This window comes from Aythya ferina (genome assembly GCF_964211825.1).
Source record: "Aythya ferina genome assembly, chromosome: 6".
Taxonomy (NCBI): Eukaryota; Metazoa; Chordata; class Aves; order Anseriformes; family Anatidae; genus Aythya; species Aythya ferina.
Genome location: NC_140303.1, coordinates 13,209,021 through 13,225,129, shown reverse-complemented (window position 1 = coordinate 13,225,129; position 16,109 = coordinate 13,209,021). Strand labels below are relative to the sequence as shown.

Sequence of the window (16,109 nt, the reverse complement as noted above, 5' to 3'; positions counted from 1 at the left end):
GTGGGGGGGGGGGCTAATTGAAGGGAAAGGGTTGCAATTAAAATGATTCTTGTCAGTTTTTTCTTAAGGAAATCTCTGGCTCATTAGCGTCATGTAACTGTCTCCTGCACGACGTCCCTCGAAGCGCTCCAGAATCGAAGCTGAACTCTGCCCTCTGGTATTTAGCGATCTGCTGCAGCCAGGCCAGATGGTGAAGTGGGGGGGAAACGATCGACTCCCCCACCCCTTTTTTTGGAGGGAGGTGATGAAGGAAAGGCAGGTGAGCCAGCTATCCCTAAGCAGGGAGAAGTGGTGCGGTACCAGCTTTTTGGGGATCCCATGGCTGTGGTTTGGGGCTCGCTGTTTGCAGGTGGTGAGTGGTTGTTGTGGGGGTTGTCTGGGGTGAGATGTTGGGGTGCTGAGCCCAGGAGGAATGAGCCCTCAGCCCCACCTGGGGAAAAAAAAAACAAAGAGTTACAGACTATGCAGGGCTCTCCCTCCTGAGGGGCTGGCAATGCGTCCCCCTGCTCACCCCATCACACATCTCTTACAGGGACGCATGCAGAAGACACAGCTGATGCAGAATAGGGTGCTCAGGATAGTGATTTATTCTTAGCTGCCACTCCCCCCTGTTGTTAAACATCTGTTTAAATACATGAATTAACACATCTACCAACAGCGCTTTGATTAAGGATAAAATCACTTTATTTTACGGTGAGAGGTAACCTGAAACACGCAAAAGGAGGGAAGGCGAGGGGAGAAACACGTGCGGCATAGTAAGCAGCTGAATTTTGAAGGCTCTGGGACGGCTCCTCTTTATACCCTGCCTTGCTGGCTGCTCCTAGGCAGCAGTGCCCATAGCAACACTGCCTGGAGCAAGCAAGGCTGCACTGATCCCACGGGCATCCCTACCACGGGAGAGGGACCCGAATGAAGTCAGGCAGTGTGCTCTGCCCTGGCTCTCCCCCAGCCCCGAAAAGCAGCGTTCGTGCCAAGCATCCCATCGGGAGGAGATAAGGGGTATCGCATCCATCTGGGCTGCTCAATGAGAGCTACACCTCTCCCGGCTGTGAGTGCTGCTGATCTACAAACCTTCCCCTTTTTTATTAGCAACTTTCCCCATGTCGCCACGTTCCTGTGGGTTGGGGTTGAATGAAGAGAAGCTCCTGTTTTAATTTTTGCTGTCAGGAGTAACGGGTAAGTGTAGGAGGAGGAATATTAATCATACCCAGCAGGCATTCTTCAAACTTAGAAACAGCATAAGGAAGGAGCCCAAATGGTTTAAACATTGCGGGGACCATTTCTATGGGAGTCTCATGCTTGAAAACGTGCAGAATACTTTTTTTTTTTTTTTTTTTTTTACCCCTATTTAGTTTAAAGGGGAAGCTGTCGCTCTCCCATCCCCTCTTTGCAGTGGGGACCAGGGTCTGCAGCCCCGATGTGCTGAGCAGGTCTGTGGTCCCAGGAGGGATGGAGGCATGCGGGGACATGGTTGCTCTGTTAAGAGCTCCATCACGTCAATCACCTGCTGCTTTTCTTAATTCCTGGACCAGCACCACAGAGGATCAGCAGGCTGATGGCTCAGCCTTATGAGGCATGGCATTGCCCCTTGCTGATGGTTCGCAGCCTCTGTGTGCTTTTCCTTCAGCCTGAGGATATCCCTACAGTGTGAGCATAGGTGAGGAGCACCATCCTTCTGTACTTCTTTCCCTTTTTGCTTTCCTCAACCCTTTTTCCTTTTTCTTTATTTTTTATTTATTTATTTTTTTGGGGGGGGGAAAGAAGGCCTTAGGTGAGGACAACAGGTGTGGTTTTGTGGTCCTTGAGGCTGCCTGTCTTTTCTAACAGAGCTGGAAGAATTTGCACCTCCCATCTAATGGCCCCGGAGTGAGGTGACCTCCTCTGCTGGCCCAGGGCTGGCAGCCAGCAAGGACAAAATGCCCTCATCCCAGGTGAGCCAGCTTAGTGGGGTCTTCCCAGGGACACAGCATGAGGCACCAGCCTTTCTCCCACCTCCTCTGCTCTGTTTGGTTAATATGTCACAGAAATCTTTCTCAGATCTGCAGGAGGCTACGGGGAACATCACTGCACTGCTGTGCAAAATTGCTATTCTCTTGTGTCTCGCCACTGCTGAAATTGGTTAAGAGCATCTGACTGGGAACCAAATTTCCTCTCCATCATCTCCTTAAGCATACAGAAAAGACTGTTTGGCAGATTTTACCATGCCTCAAACGTGGGGAAAAAAAAAAAAAAAAGATACAAGTTGTTCACAAAGCTGAAATCCTGTAATGAGTTTTCCCAAATGAAACAGAGCAGTCCTGATGTTGAGCCAGTTTGTCTCAATGCCCTCCCCAGAAGGGCAGACCCCAGATAGGATGCTGGAGAGCAGGGCTTTCCCAGCAAAAGGGTTTCTGCTTTTTGTCAGGGGATCATCAAAGCAGATGCACTAGTGGAGCATTTTGGGGTTTGAGACAAAACTTCATTCGCCCAGCTTAATCTGCCTCTTCGCAAAATTCCCAGCCGCTTCTGGTAAGGCATCCCAAACACGATGCTTGCGGGAGGCTGTGGCATTCCTCGCTCACAGAAGTTTGAGCCCTGGTTCCACATGTGCAAAATGAGTTTGTTCTTCTAAATCGGTGCATGTACTTTTCCAGGAATGCAGGGTTTGTTTGGGCCAAGAAATATGTCTTTGAATATGCTGGAGTCAAAAACACTAGAGGAAGGGGATTAAAAAGCCTTTTGGAAACTGCTCAGGTATGGCCTGGCATCAAGAGCCAAAAGCATTGTGGTATCTGGGGTTCGGAAAACTCCAGAAACCTCCTGTTGTGCTCTGAACCTATTTGTAAGGGTCTGCAGACTCCCCCAGCTCCGCAGCAGAAGCATCCAGAGTAGCAGCACAAAGAGCAGCAAGCTATAATTTGCCAACAGGGCCATGTCCCTCAATGAGAGCTTCCTACGTGTCTATGGGAAGATTATCCTATCAAGTCCCATGCTGCTCTGAAAGGTAAGCATTTAAAACATGACTAACGCTGATAGATGCTATTATTCTATTTTATTCTCCAGCTTGTGAGTAATGTCTCATTATAAATGGGGACGCATTCAGAAAAACATCATCCTCCTGCCGGAACGTGGGCTCCTCGGCACGGGCAGAGGAGCCGGCGTGCGGCGGCACGTGGCTGCCTGCGGGTGGGCAGCATCCCTCTGCTCAAGTCCGTTGTCCTCCTTCCTTGGTGCCAAATACTTGTGCTTTTGGGGTTTACATCGCAATGAGAGGGGATGATCACACTGTTTGGGGGGAAAGTTGAGGGTTTTGCAAGCCCCCCTGGCCTGGTAGCGGGCCCTTGCCAGCCGCTGGTGCAGCCTCCTGGCTCATGGGCCATAGCAGGCCTGCAGAGGCCACTTTGAATCACTGAGCAAACAAAATGCCAGCTCTCTAATAAAAGCCCAGAGCCGTGTCTGCCTGATCAGCATGCCTGGGCTATTGTGTCAGCTCTTCAGGGATAAAAATATCAGAGAGCAAGCGTGCAGTGGCCTGCAGCCGTGTGGTGGAGGGCCTGCCCCCATGGGAGCAGGCTACAGGGTTGCTGCTGGTGCTGGCGTTTGGTCTGTAGGGCTTGGAGATGCTTGGCCAGGGGCTGCCAGCAGTGAAATTGCCTCAACGCCCACATCTGGCTTCAGGCTCTGCCCAGGGCTCCATCCTCAGCCTTTAAGCCATCCCAACAAAGAGAGAGTTCGAAAATGCACAGGTGCCCACTGAACAGGCCAGGTCTGGCAAAGCGGCTTCTTTGTGGCTTTAAGCATTGTCTTGCCCAGCTTCCTAGGGTTGTTTGGTGGTTTGTGCTCCATCTGTGTGTCACCTGGCCAGGCAGCAGTGTCACAGACCTTCCCCAGGTCCCATGTAACCCAGTGACCTCCTCCTGCTTCACCCAGCATCCATGGTACAGGATCCTCACCACCCTCCATCCACCCCTGACACTTAACTCTTTTCTGCCTCATGCAAAAGAAAATTTATTATATATATATTTTTTTTATTTCCCAAGTGTTGATTTTTTTTCCCTTACCTCCTGCTGTGTAGGTTTTTTTTTTCTCCCCCCTTCATTTTGGTTTATATTATTGGAACATTTATTTCCTCTCCTGTTTTTATTTTGAAAAGGGGAAGAGAGCCCACATCCCCTGAGGTGTTATTAAGCTGAAAGGCTGGTGATTTGGCTGTGAGGCACGCTTGCACCTCCCACACTCGTGCAGTCGGTGACGCACACTGCAATCAATGGAGAGGGGATGAATAAACCCAGCGTTTGCTCCTCGCCTGCCATCCCCAGAAAGAAGGGGGTGGAGGAGAGAGGGAGGGAAAACTGTGCTCTGGGCGTGCAGTTTTAAGAACTGTTTTCTATCTAGCCAAGGGACACTAGCTAAAATATCTCTGTCACATGACAGGCCCTCTTTGTCTCGTGGAGCCATGAAGCTCATGAGATTGCTGCAAGCCTGGCTTTGGTGATTCTCACCTCATCATTTTATTTTTTTTTTTCCTGAGGCTGCACACTGCAATTTAAGAGTTTAGCATCCTGTCTCTTTGCTGTGCTGCTCTGTGTTGTTGTTCTCCAGCAGCATGTCCAAAATAAAAGGAATTGCTCCTTCCATTGGTGGGGTGCAAGTTATGGGGGCCCTCAAGGAGTGGGAGAATGTGGCCCTGCTCCTTCCTCTGCTACGAAAGGGGCATGCCCATGCTGATGAGGGGTGGAAGTGATGGCATGCTGTCCTGGAGGTGACAAAGGCTGAGCTGCAGGCTTTGAGCATCACCTGTCTGCATGCAAACAGAACTCCAAGCAAAACAGCAAAGTGGCTGTTGGGCACCTGAAGTGTCCCATGCAGAACTGATGACTTGAAATGCCCTGGCAGCCAGGAGGGCCAATCGTATCCTGGGGTGCATCAAGAACGGCATCGCTAGTAGGTCAAGGGAGGTGATTGTCCTGCTCTACTCTGCGCTGGTGCGGCCTCACCTCGAGTACTGTGTGCAGTTCTGGGCACCACAGTATAAAAAGGACATGAAACTGTTGGAAAGTGTCCAGAGGAGGGCTACGAAGATGGTGAAAGGCCTGGAGGGGAAGACGTACGAGGAACGGCTGAGGTCACTGGGCCTGTTCAGCCTGGAGAAGAGGAGGCTGAGGGGAGACCTCATCGCAGTCTACAACTTCCTCGTAAGGGGTTGTCAAGAGGCAGGAGACCTTTTCTCCATTAACACTAGTGACAGGACCCGCGGGAACGGGGTTAAGCTGAGGCAGGGGAAATTTAGGCTGGACGTCAGGAGGGGGTTCTTCACAGAGAGGGTGGTTGCACACTGGAACAGGCTCCCCAGGGAAGTGGTCACTGCACCGAGCCTGTCTGAATTTAAGAAGAGATTGGACTGTGAACTTAGGCACATGGTCTGAACTTTTGGGTAGACCTGTGCGGTGTCGACAGTTGGACTTGATGATCCTTAAGGGTCCCTTCCAACTCAGGATATTCTATGATTCTATGATTCTATGAAATGGCTGAGCTGGAGCCAGAGGCTCCATGCTTCCTATGGCACAGCAAGGATCAGGCCCTCCTCTTCCTTGGAGAATGTGCTCCAGCCCCAGGGAGTCTTGTTTCCTGCACAGCATAGTAACTGGAACTTGAAATAAGTTCTGGCACTTAATTATATTTTTTTTTCCTTGTCCTGATGTGGGTCTTGCCTTCCTGCATGCGACCATGAGCTGCCTCCAGAAGTGGTGTGGTTCTGGCAGCTAATGCCCTACAGAATTAGGGGCCTGCAGCAGGGTTACATCTTTCGTTTGCCTTGGAGAGCTCTACCTGTCAGCCTCTCACTTCCAGACAGTACTCCTCCAGCCATGCCCAGGGGAAGGAAGTGGCACTGCAGAGGCTGCCGTTGCTTGTACGAACAGTTAGCGCCAGCCTTCAGAGCTGTCACATTAAGGATGCAGCTTGGATGTAGCTATATCCTAGCTATGCCCATCACTCACAGGCACGTGCTTTCATGCCCCATATTTCATGCCTCAGACTATTTTTAATAATTGATATTAACACTTTACAATGGAGGAAATGGACAACAGGCCATCATTTACCCACTGCATCAATAATAAATGGAGCAATGCCAAAACACATCAATAACAAGCTTGTTTGTCTTCCTCTCATATTTGCAGTGCTCCAGGCCTGCAGAGGTAGAGCACAGGCAGGTGATCAGGCAAGGTACCAGCAGAGAAAGCAATAAGTTGAGAAAACAGAGGGGAACAGAGTGGCACAACATGACCTTTAATGAGTCTCAAAGCTGGACAAAGCTCTGGGTGCTATGTGAAAGCCGCGCGTGCTGTTTCCTGCAAGAACACCCCCTCTCCACCCGTTTTTTTCGTGGTTAATGCTGCATCCCCTAAAAACTGAAAACTTGAGCAAATGGTTTCTGACACAAATACAGACCCACGCTCCCCGAGCCCCTTCTTGTCGTGCTGATGCTGGCACCATCCCAGCGATGAGCGCAGCAGATGCTGGAACATCTGTGCTAGCTGCACCGCTGTGCGCTCCCATGTAGCACGGCCTCAGCATAGGGGCAGACCCTATTACCTATGGGTGCATTTACAGTAATGTTTTCTTTCAGATTGGGGGTGTGATGCCTGACTGACTTTAATGGGCATCTCTGTCACAAGATCAGACCAGAGCTACACAAAGTAAAACCCTAAAATAGCTACAGCATGGATGTAGAACAGCCTTTGCACTCTGTGAATCCACTGCTCTAGTACTGCACTGCTGCTTCAAGTAGATGCTCTCTGGTCAACTCCCCAGCAGAGGAGAAATGCGTAATTTGGACCATGGCAACCGATTTTCTTAGCCTCATGTTAAACCTTGTAGTTCCTCATTTCTTGCGGTCTTTGAACTAGTTTCCAGCTTGTCTGTATGTGGTTGCTGCAAGGGAAGCTTGTGGGTCTATGTGCAATGCTCTGCTATTCTTTGTTGCTAATGCAATTTGTCTTTTCTCTTTCCTTTGTCAAACTGCAAGCTTTTCCTAGGCTCCTCTGCTTCTAGTATTGGCCTCAGCTGAACATGCTGGCAACGTATCTGGTACTGGTTTTCTTCTGTAGTCTGTGTATGTGAAATGTCTTTGTATCTGCTGGGGCTATGCAGCTGACGCCTTTTCCTAGAGCTCTTACTACTGCAAACATGACATTGATTTCACCTGGGTTGTGTTTCTGCTTGCACAACAGCCACCCTGTGCCTTGTCCCTGGGTACTTGTTGCAGCTGCTCTTTGGGACATGCCCATGGGTGCTTCTATCCTGGCTGCCTGGAGCCATCCCTCTAGCATCACACCTCCTGATGTCCACAGCGTTCTCCATTTGCAGGAATCCTTCCTGAAAGCCGTCATCTCTAAATTAGTTGCAACAGGTTCAGGATTAACTGCAGGTGTTTCAGCTTTGTACCATGTTAATCCCATCCCTAGCTCTTGGCCCAATGTGCCTTGCTCTGTCCTGGCTACCACTCTTGCTGTTCTTACCACTGTTTTGCAGGAGCTGGAGCTTGTTCTTGAAGGGCAGTGCACCTGGGAGATCTGTGTGTACCTGGTCTGGCTCCTGCTGGGACAACCTCTGCTGTTTGTACCTGCTCCTCGCAACTCGTCACCTCTGTGAGAAGCTCTCCTGGCAGCAGGTAACACTGATGGGGGGAAATCCGCTTGTGTTGAAGCTGATATGTTTCATTGGCTCAGTTTGACTTCAAGGAGGGTGTAGGGGAACCCAAACAGGTTTCCCTTGGATGCCTACCTATTTTCATGCTGCTTTTCTCCTGGCTAGCTGCTGGGTAGAACAGAGGATTGCCTCAGCATCTGCTTCCAGAGTCCTCTGCTGCTGGGCAAAGCGCTTCTCCTTGCAGAGCTGGCTGGCAGCACAGTCCTGGAGCTTGGCTGCCTCCCCTTACACTGGGGAGGTTAAAAAAAGAAAACCCAAACCTCAGGCTGACCAAAAAAGCCCTCCTTGAAACTAAACTCAATTTCCGACTCCCCTTTGAAAAGGAAGTGCTTTTCTCCCCGTGCAGCTCTAACAATGACCCTCTCTGCTGTCTGTGAAGTTAAACTGCTCTGCTCTGATGTCTTGTTGAGTCCCTGCAGATTTTAAGTAGCTTGATGTATGTTTTAAGGCACTCTGAGACTTTCTCTTGCCAGGGATATTTTTAAATAGCCATTATTTTGGTCGGACACATGAAAAGCCAAGTTCTTTCTATTGCTGGCCGTGCAAATCCTGTTCGTGAGGCTGTGCTGAAACGGCTGATGCCAGGATGCAGGCAACGGTGTTTTTGGCACTGCTGGGAGGTGAAATTGCTCTTGGCAGGAGCAGCCCAGCTGTTTATTTCATCTCTGCTCATGGCAAGGGGCTAGGTGGGGGAGGGAGGGATTAATATTTGCTATGTGGGAGAGAACAAAAGGAGAAAAAATAAGTTTGAGTATTTTGGAAACACTGTAAAGAATGGAGGGGGAAACAGTGACACTACCCCATCAATATATGGTTTAGCTTGCATTTACCTTTGCCTTTCAAAGGACCTGAGCCTTCCTATACTCTGAACCAGTGCAAAATTGCTTGCTAGCTGTGAAGCAGCCTGCTTTTCTCACTGGAATAGTGGGATTGTTTCAGGACGTTATTAGGACTCGAAAAGACTACCCAGCCCATCAGAAGAGAATTTAAATCAGGCCCGTAGCAACTTGCACTCAGATATGACAATTTCACTGGAGCACTGCAAGGCAGGTGTGATTACAGCTCACGTAACAAGGGGATAAGCAAGAGTAAGAAAATGTGAGCACATTAAAGGCAAGAGTAGTATGTGATCTGGGTGCTCATAAAGATATAGTTCATACTGTCTGTAAAAAATAAAATAAAAAAAAGACCATTACCTTATGAACAGTACTCTGGTTTCTGGTGATACAATTAATTGAACTTGTTTTGAGTTAGCATAGATGGTCTAACCATGAATAGTGTCCTAGATTACATCCTGAAGTGTCAGCATCATTGATGGCAGCTTCCATCTTCAGGATGTCTTCATGGCAGCTTTCTGGATGTGTTATTTTTCCAGGTGGTTTCAGATAATAACAGGGTATGAAGTGTTCTGCTGTCAGTAAAATATCAACACAGGCAACTCTCAGCAGGTATCTGGTAATAAAAGATTCACATGCTGGTAGTAGAATCTGTGGATTAGGATTTATTGCTGCTTTGGCAATCTGGAAAGAACAAATATTAAAACTGTCAGTGCCTGAAAATTCAGGGTGCAAGAGGAGGCAGCCTTCCAGCTGGCCGGGGCTGTGATCCCCAGGTTTGTTGCTTTCCTCTGCCAGCCAGGTAAGACCCCTCTGGATCTTACCTCCTTTCCAGCTCATTCAGTTGAAATATTTAGCTTTCCTAAAAACACTTCCCACCCTCCCTGGGAATGCTGCTTAAAGGAAGTATAGACAAATCATTTGGCTGCTGAGCATGTATGTTGGAGTAAAGGTGTTTGAACAAAACTCGGGGAGCTTCACGGACCTTATCCCAGAGAGACCACGCGCGTTTTGAATTTAAACAACATCCATATTTCGAGAACATTTCAGGTTCTCAAAGCTTGCTCCATTCAAGGGGCTGACTCAGGAGTGTCTGTGTACTTGGCAGCGTGTATAATGAGTAAGACGTGAGTAAAGTGGCATAGGTGCTAATCTTAAGATAACAAGTGTTCCTAGCCAGAGGCCCTGGAAAGCAACAGCAAGGGCCAGTGGCTACTGGCTCTACAGCTGAGCTGCGAGGGTGACACAACCAGGTGGATCCTCTGATTTCTCTCCCTCTTACTCTTATCAACCTCCAAAATGAGACTGACTGCACAGGGGGGCCCTGTGGCCAAGCGTCTCGTTGCCTGAGGAAGGAGTAAAGCAGACAACAGCTTTCTCCTATAATTAACTTGCAAGGGAAAGGTTGGTTTTCAGCAGGGCCTGTTGGGACTAGTGAAGGAGATGGGTTTCCTACGGAAAGGGCAGTACTGTCAAGGAATAAGAGATCACAAGAGAATCCATCTAAAAAAATATAGAAATAAATTAACTGGGAGGGAAGTGAAGATGCTACTTTGCAGTGTGAGGCAGAGAAACCTCTTGAGAAGCCCCACAACACGAGACTTGGCTCTTGCAACAAGTGCAGTTGCAGCAGCTCTAGTGGATCAGTGGATTGCTTTCCAGAGAGAGAACCAGAGATGGGGGTCACCCAGGTTTTCTCACTGCAGGAGAGCTTTTGGTGAGACTATGGGCATGGTCCCAGGCAGGTCCTTCTGGTCCATACGTAGGTACCTGCTGGAGCAGGTCTCTGCTCCAGAGTAACGTTCAAGGAGTGGTTTTAGGACCCATTTTTAGTCATTTGTCACCATACCGTGTGCTTTATCCAGGTCTTGTAGCTCCTTGTTTCTGTCTCAGTCACAGACAAGATGTTTCCCTGCCCTCATATTCTCAAGCCCTTTTCCTCTCCAGTATAATTTCCTGTATGGCCACAAACAGTACGATTGGCAGCCACTATCTGCAGTAATTTTATTTGAATTAAATTTGATTTGCTGTCTTGCTGGAGACAGAAAGGGGCAGTTCCCTGAAGGTTGGACAGTCTTTTTTGTCATTTCGTGGATCCTGTGCTGTGGGCATGAGCAGTGTCTCCTGTTGCAGGTAAGGATCATAGGGCTCCCTGATAACAGCAATCAGTCCGTCAAGGAACAGGCAGAGTTACAGCTTTGGTTCTGGCCCGATTGTACCACCTTTCCATCACAAAGAAGTATGGTCCTATGATGCTTAGCTAAGACTACTTTTTAGCAATAACTCAGCTGAGTGTAAACAAATCTACATAATGCTCGATAACACGAGTCAGCTGTTTCGACACAGAACCTGAGGCATAGCAGTAGATCATCAAAATATATAGCAGATATTATCATAATGTCGTAGAACGGCTTCTCACAGAATTAAAATGATCTTTTTGGGCATTTGGCTATCTTCAGCTATTGAAGGAAATATTCCCCTAACTGAAATAAATTCAACTATCTGATAACTACAGTCAAATGAAGAAATTAGATTGTCTAGTGATACATGGGAAGAAAATAATATAGCCAGTCTGGGAACCCTATCCTGTCAACTCTGTGAAAACCAAAGGGTAGAAAACATAATCTTCCTCAAGAAAGCAGGTGTTGTAGTAATCCTTGGAAACGATGCAGGTTCTTAAACAGAAGGCTTCCTGGGGGGCCGTCTCAGACACTTTTTTTTAGGGAAACATCTCTTTTGGGCTTACAGACCTGTGTGACAGTGGCTGGGGAGAACTCTGCCATGTGGCTGAGTTGTTTCAATTGCTCTTGCCACATCAGCTCTTTCTCTGGTCATCCAGAGCCTGAGTCTTACTCTGTGGCAGTGTTCTCCTGAGCCTCTTTCTCCCAAATTCCATGGAAAAAGTTTCCTCCTGCTCTTCCAGTACAGGCAGTTGTGGACAGGTCAGAGCATCTCTCCAGCTGAAGTGGAGACAAGTTGCTTCAGGGCAGGTTTTCCAGGCTTCAGCTAAGATCTGTGGCTTTTTCCTGAGAAGCTGCTTTCCAGACATGCTTCCTGTGCTCTTCCAGCCATGGTCTTGCCAAAACCCTGTGCTGATTTTCTGCTCTGCATTCATCCATGCACCGAAGTGAGCTCTCCCTCTTTCTTCCTGAAGGTTCCTGTGCAGCTGGTTATTTGCCAGGGACTCTCTTACTCAGTCCCTTGTTCTAAAAATGCAACGTGTCCTCTTGTTCCTACCTGCAGAGGCTGTGGTAGCACTGAAAAATACGCGTTGTTCTGTGGAGCCCAGCTTCCCGTGCTTTCCAGATTGCTCCGCATCGTTTCTGTCTGTCAAGCTTCTTACGCTGCACCCAATCAATATGACATCTGAGCCTCGCTTGCTGGGGAATGGAAATCATAGTAAATATTTTCTAGTCTGTGCAGAACGAGTTGGCGGTCCCCGTGCAGTTGCCTTCAGGCAGGTGTTTGCATACATTCCCTCAGACCGCTCCTAGGCTTGGCACCGCTGCTGTGCTTCCCCCTGGGTGTCTCAGCAGGGCTGGGGTCCAGGTCCTGCATCAATCGCTCCAGCAGGGCCGGTCTGGTCCCCAGAAGAAGTGCTGCAAATGGGCTGGCTCTGGTGGAGTCATGCTGGGGGCTTCGGGCACCCCTGTGGCTAACTTTGGGTCTGGGTCCAAGTGTAGGGTTACCTGGGGGCTGTGCCAATATCTGCTGGTATCAGCAGGAGTCTTGTTGACCTCAGTGAGTACTGAATGGATTTCTGCATATGTGCATCTTGTCCCAGACTTTTTTCAGAAGAAGGAGGGCACTAGTGGAGTCAGGACTGCATTCAGTGTAGATAAGTGCATTTTCTGTAAACAAATGCATCATCCTCTTCCTCTCAGTGGTTTTGCAGAACTTAACTCAGTTTTTCCAGGTCATCTCTGTACCCCCTGACATGCTGTATCCCCAGACACACTGCCTTTTCTTTCTCTGTGTTATGGTTTCAGCAGCACCTCTAGATTTTCAGCATCCACTCAGAGATGGGCACGCACCTCCACCTAAACCAGCACCCTCATTTTCCTAAACAGAGCCGTCAGCCCAGGCAGGTGCATCCATCAGCCTCGGCATTGCCTCCAGCTCCCCCTGGGCAGGACGTGCTTGGTGGCATCCCATAATGTCTTTCAGCATCTGTGGGGTTGGTTGCAGGCATCGATGCAGTCTGGAATATTTCTCCACGCAATGCGTATTCTGGGAAATGTCTGGCAAATGGGTGTTTTTGAATTAAAAAAAAAAAAAAAAAAAAAAAAGATACTTGGGAATTGTTCACTTCTGAAATGTCCTACAAAGCAACCTCATCCAGGATACTGGAAGAAAAAAAGAAGTATAGAAGAATGTGAACTTGATTTCCAACCTGTTTCAGAAGACTGGAAATCTTTCCTACAGGGCCTGCTGCCTGCACAGTAAGACTGTTTGGATAAGGCTGATGGCAATTCAGGGAACCTCTGCTATGCAGCAGAGCAGCCGCTGAGGTATTGCTAGCAACCACAAATCAAACTGCTACAGAAAAATAGCAAATGAGCTGAAAACCAAAGCAGAGATCTCATTGCTTGACAAGGAAGGTGAGCCAGAGCTTCAGTGCGATCAACAGGAGGCTGCGGCTGCTGCAAGGGAAGAGGCTCCACCAGCGTGGTGGTGGGCAGCAGTGAGACGGCAGCTCTGCTGTTCTGTTCCTGCGAAAGCAGAAGAGAGCAAGTACTGAAATATCCTAGTTAATTCTGGATTGCCAGCTTCAGCTAACATTAGCTTTGCACCTTCTGCTTCCTGTTCTTTCTTGGGTTTTATTATTTTTAATCTGTGCAAGGACCTTCCCTCTTATCCCATGGCATCTCAGAGCACTCGGTGAAGGAAAATACTGGAAACTTTTGGGGAAATTAAAGTAGATTAGGCCACCGTGCCTCCCTTATCCATACACTTGCCAGCTCCTTCACCCATCTGCCATATCTTGGTGCAGCAGAAGCCATGCTGTGCCTGTCCATGGTTATATCCTTACTCATCCATATGTTGTCTGTTCTCAAATGTAGACTTGGAGAACATTAGACCTACCAAGCCCTCTGGTGCTAAGGCAGCTTAGGATGACAGGTCTCAGGCATGGCTGGTAGTTCAATTATTTCATCCTTAATTTCCTTTAGAAGGTATAAATGGTTTTGCTGATGAGAAGCCATTGATTCCAGAGACTTGATTGTTGTGGTTGTTCCATCTGCCTGGCCTCTTGGATGCTTCCCACGAGGTCCTGCCTTTGACTGTTCCCCACCAAGAAGGCTGTTCTAGGAAAAATCCCCCTTGCTCCAAATCCTCTTTTTTTTTTTTCCTGCACCAGTAGCGTGCTTTAGAAGTCACATCCATGCCTAAAGCCTATTGACTTCGGTGGTTTTTTAGAAACTATATTTAGATGAACAGTTTTGAAAGCATTGGCTCCATTAGGAACGCATGCTAGACATTCTCTCCCAGACTTTTTTTCCCAATGTTTTCCTTCTGAACCAATTATGCCTGGATCCAAAGTTAATCTGTGAAGCACAGGAACAGCTGTACTAAGACAGACCAAAGCGCCGCGCACTGTCTCTGACATTGCCTGGTAGTGGATACTAAATGGAAGGAGCATAAAAACAGGAGTTAGGCTGACTCCAGGATCCACTCCCTGCAGGCTGTAGTTTAACAGCTCCCCGAGCTAGAGGTTTTCTCTCCATTTTTAAGTTCCCTAGACCTTTTTTTCAGCTTCCTTTCTGTTATTCTGGCTAACTGCCTTTGGAGCACGCTTACTTTTCTGGCCTCCACAAGCACCTATGGTAGCAAAGTCCATGATGTGCAGGAAAAAGTGTTTTGCTGTGGGTTTCAGTCTGCTGCCTGACTAAGGATGTGCATCAGGCACTGCTCTGTAGGTGAAGGGAGCGACAATAAATACACCCACTACCACCGGGTGCCTCCTGATTTGATGGAAAATGTCACGGAGATCCAGAAGTTGCCTCTTTTTTAGGCAGCGGAGGAACTGGCCAGGATTAACCAATACCTTGATGGGGGGCATCTCTCAGGTCTTTTCCTGGCAGCTCCTCATGCTCCGTTCCCCTCTTCACTCACTGCTGGGAATGAACTGGTGTTCTTGTTGATTTAGCTTCTCTTTCCTGAGCAGGTAACAGCAAACAGAGAGGCCAGCTTGGTTATGTGCTGCTTACTATTTATCAGCATGCGATACTCTGTTTTAACACCATGCCCCTCAGTCCTGCTGCAGCTCTTTGCAGAAGGGTGTTTCTGCTATTTGAAGTCATTTTTTTCCTTTGCAATCCTCAGCAGGTTGCTGCTGTATCCCTTTTCTCGATCATTTCTGCTCTCAGAGCAGCCCATGTCACAGCCCAAATTGCTGTGGGATTCCACTGGGATTGCCTCCCCTGTGAAAAATAACCATTTATTCTTACCTGTCCCTCCTTATTTTCTACCAGTTTTGAATTCAGTTGAGAACCTCCCTTCTAATCCCAGGAGAGATTAAATTCCTAGGAGCCCCTGGCGAGAGAGCTTTTGAGAAACCATAGTACACTGTATCAGCTAAACTGCCCCTACTTACATATGCATTGATGCCCACAAAGAATTCCCCAGGAGGCATGATTCCAGCTACCAGAAGTGTGTTTTTTTCATCCTAATTCTCTAATTATCTTTAATACTGTTATGTAGCCTCTATTGCTTTACTCAGTGTTAGAGCTAGACTTTAAGTAGCTCACTGAATTCCCCCTTGAATTATTATTATTTTATTTTTGTATTTTAACTTCCCTTTTCAGAGGCTGACAGCCCTGGAGTTGGTGTCACCTTCTGCCTGGGCTACCCCTCACCTGTGATGATATGGAGTGGTGGTGGTAAAAGCTAACATCTGGATGTGAAACTGCTCTCTGTGACACTGATGGAGAATGTTTCAAGTCCCACAAATGATTATAGCATCACCCATGGTTTACGTGCACCGTGATAACAAGTGCTTGGGGCACCTCACAGCCTTCCTCTACTTTGTTATTTTGCAATGAGGCGCTGAGTATTACAATCTAGGCTGGAGCCTCTCGGTGTGACTGATACTGCCAAGGTATTTTTGATCTTGAGAACTACCCATTGGTTTGCTGGAATGGGTAAAGGAAGACTTACAGTGTTAGTCCTTGCCTTTTCCAGCGATGCAGTCAGAGTTACTCCACTATAACCCAGCCAGTCTGTGCACGCAGAGGTGGCCTCAGAAGCACGTGCTCTGCAGAAAGTGGTTGTCAACCTATACGTCTGTTTCTTGAATGGATTTACATCAGTGCACAGTGGCCTTGCTTTGCCAAAAAAAAAAAAAAAAGGGCTTTATTTAAAAGGCATTTTTTGATGTTGTTGTTTCTATTTCCTGACACAGTGTATGAATGCTATTAAGGTTGACCGGGTAGCCCAGTTCCAGAGAAGCTGAGTGCTCCCCAAGCAAAGGGCAGACTTTTTCATTAGCAATATTTACAGCATCTCTTTGAATTCACATGTTTTCGGGGTTTTCCACCCCCTCCTCATTGCCATTGTCACTTTTTTTCCCCCCCATGGAGGATG

The 16,109-nt window shown here is 48.0% G+C and overlaps 1 long non-coding RNA gene across 1 annotated transcript; it reads left to right on the top strand.

Moving 5' to 3' along the window:
* Positions 1-7,294: 7,294 nt before the first annotated feature.
* LOC311438514 lies at positions 7,295-15,892 on the top strand. The gene is made up of 3 exons (XR_014694155.1): positions 7,295-7,408; positions 7,513-7,651; positions 15,332-15,892. It is a non-coding gene; the product is annotated as an uncharacterized lncRNA (long non-coding RNA).
* The last annotated feature ends 217 nt before the right edge of the window (positions 15,893-16,109 follow it).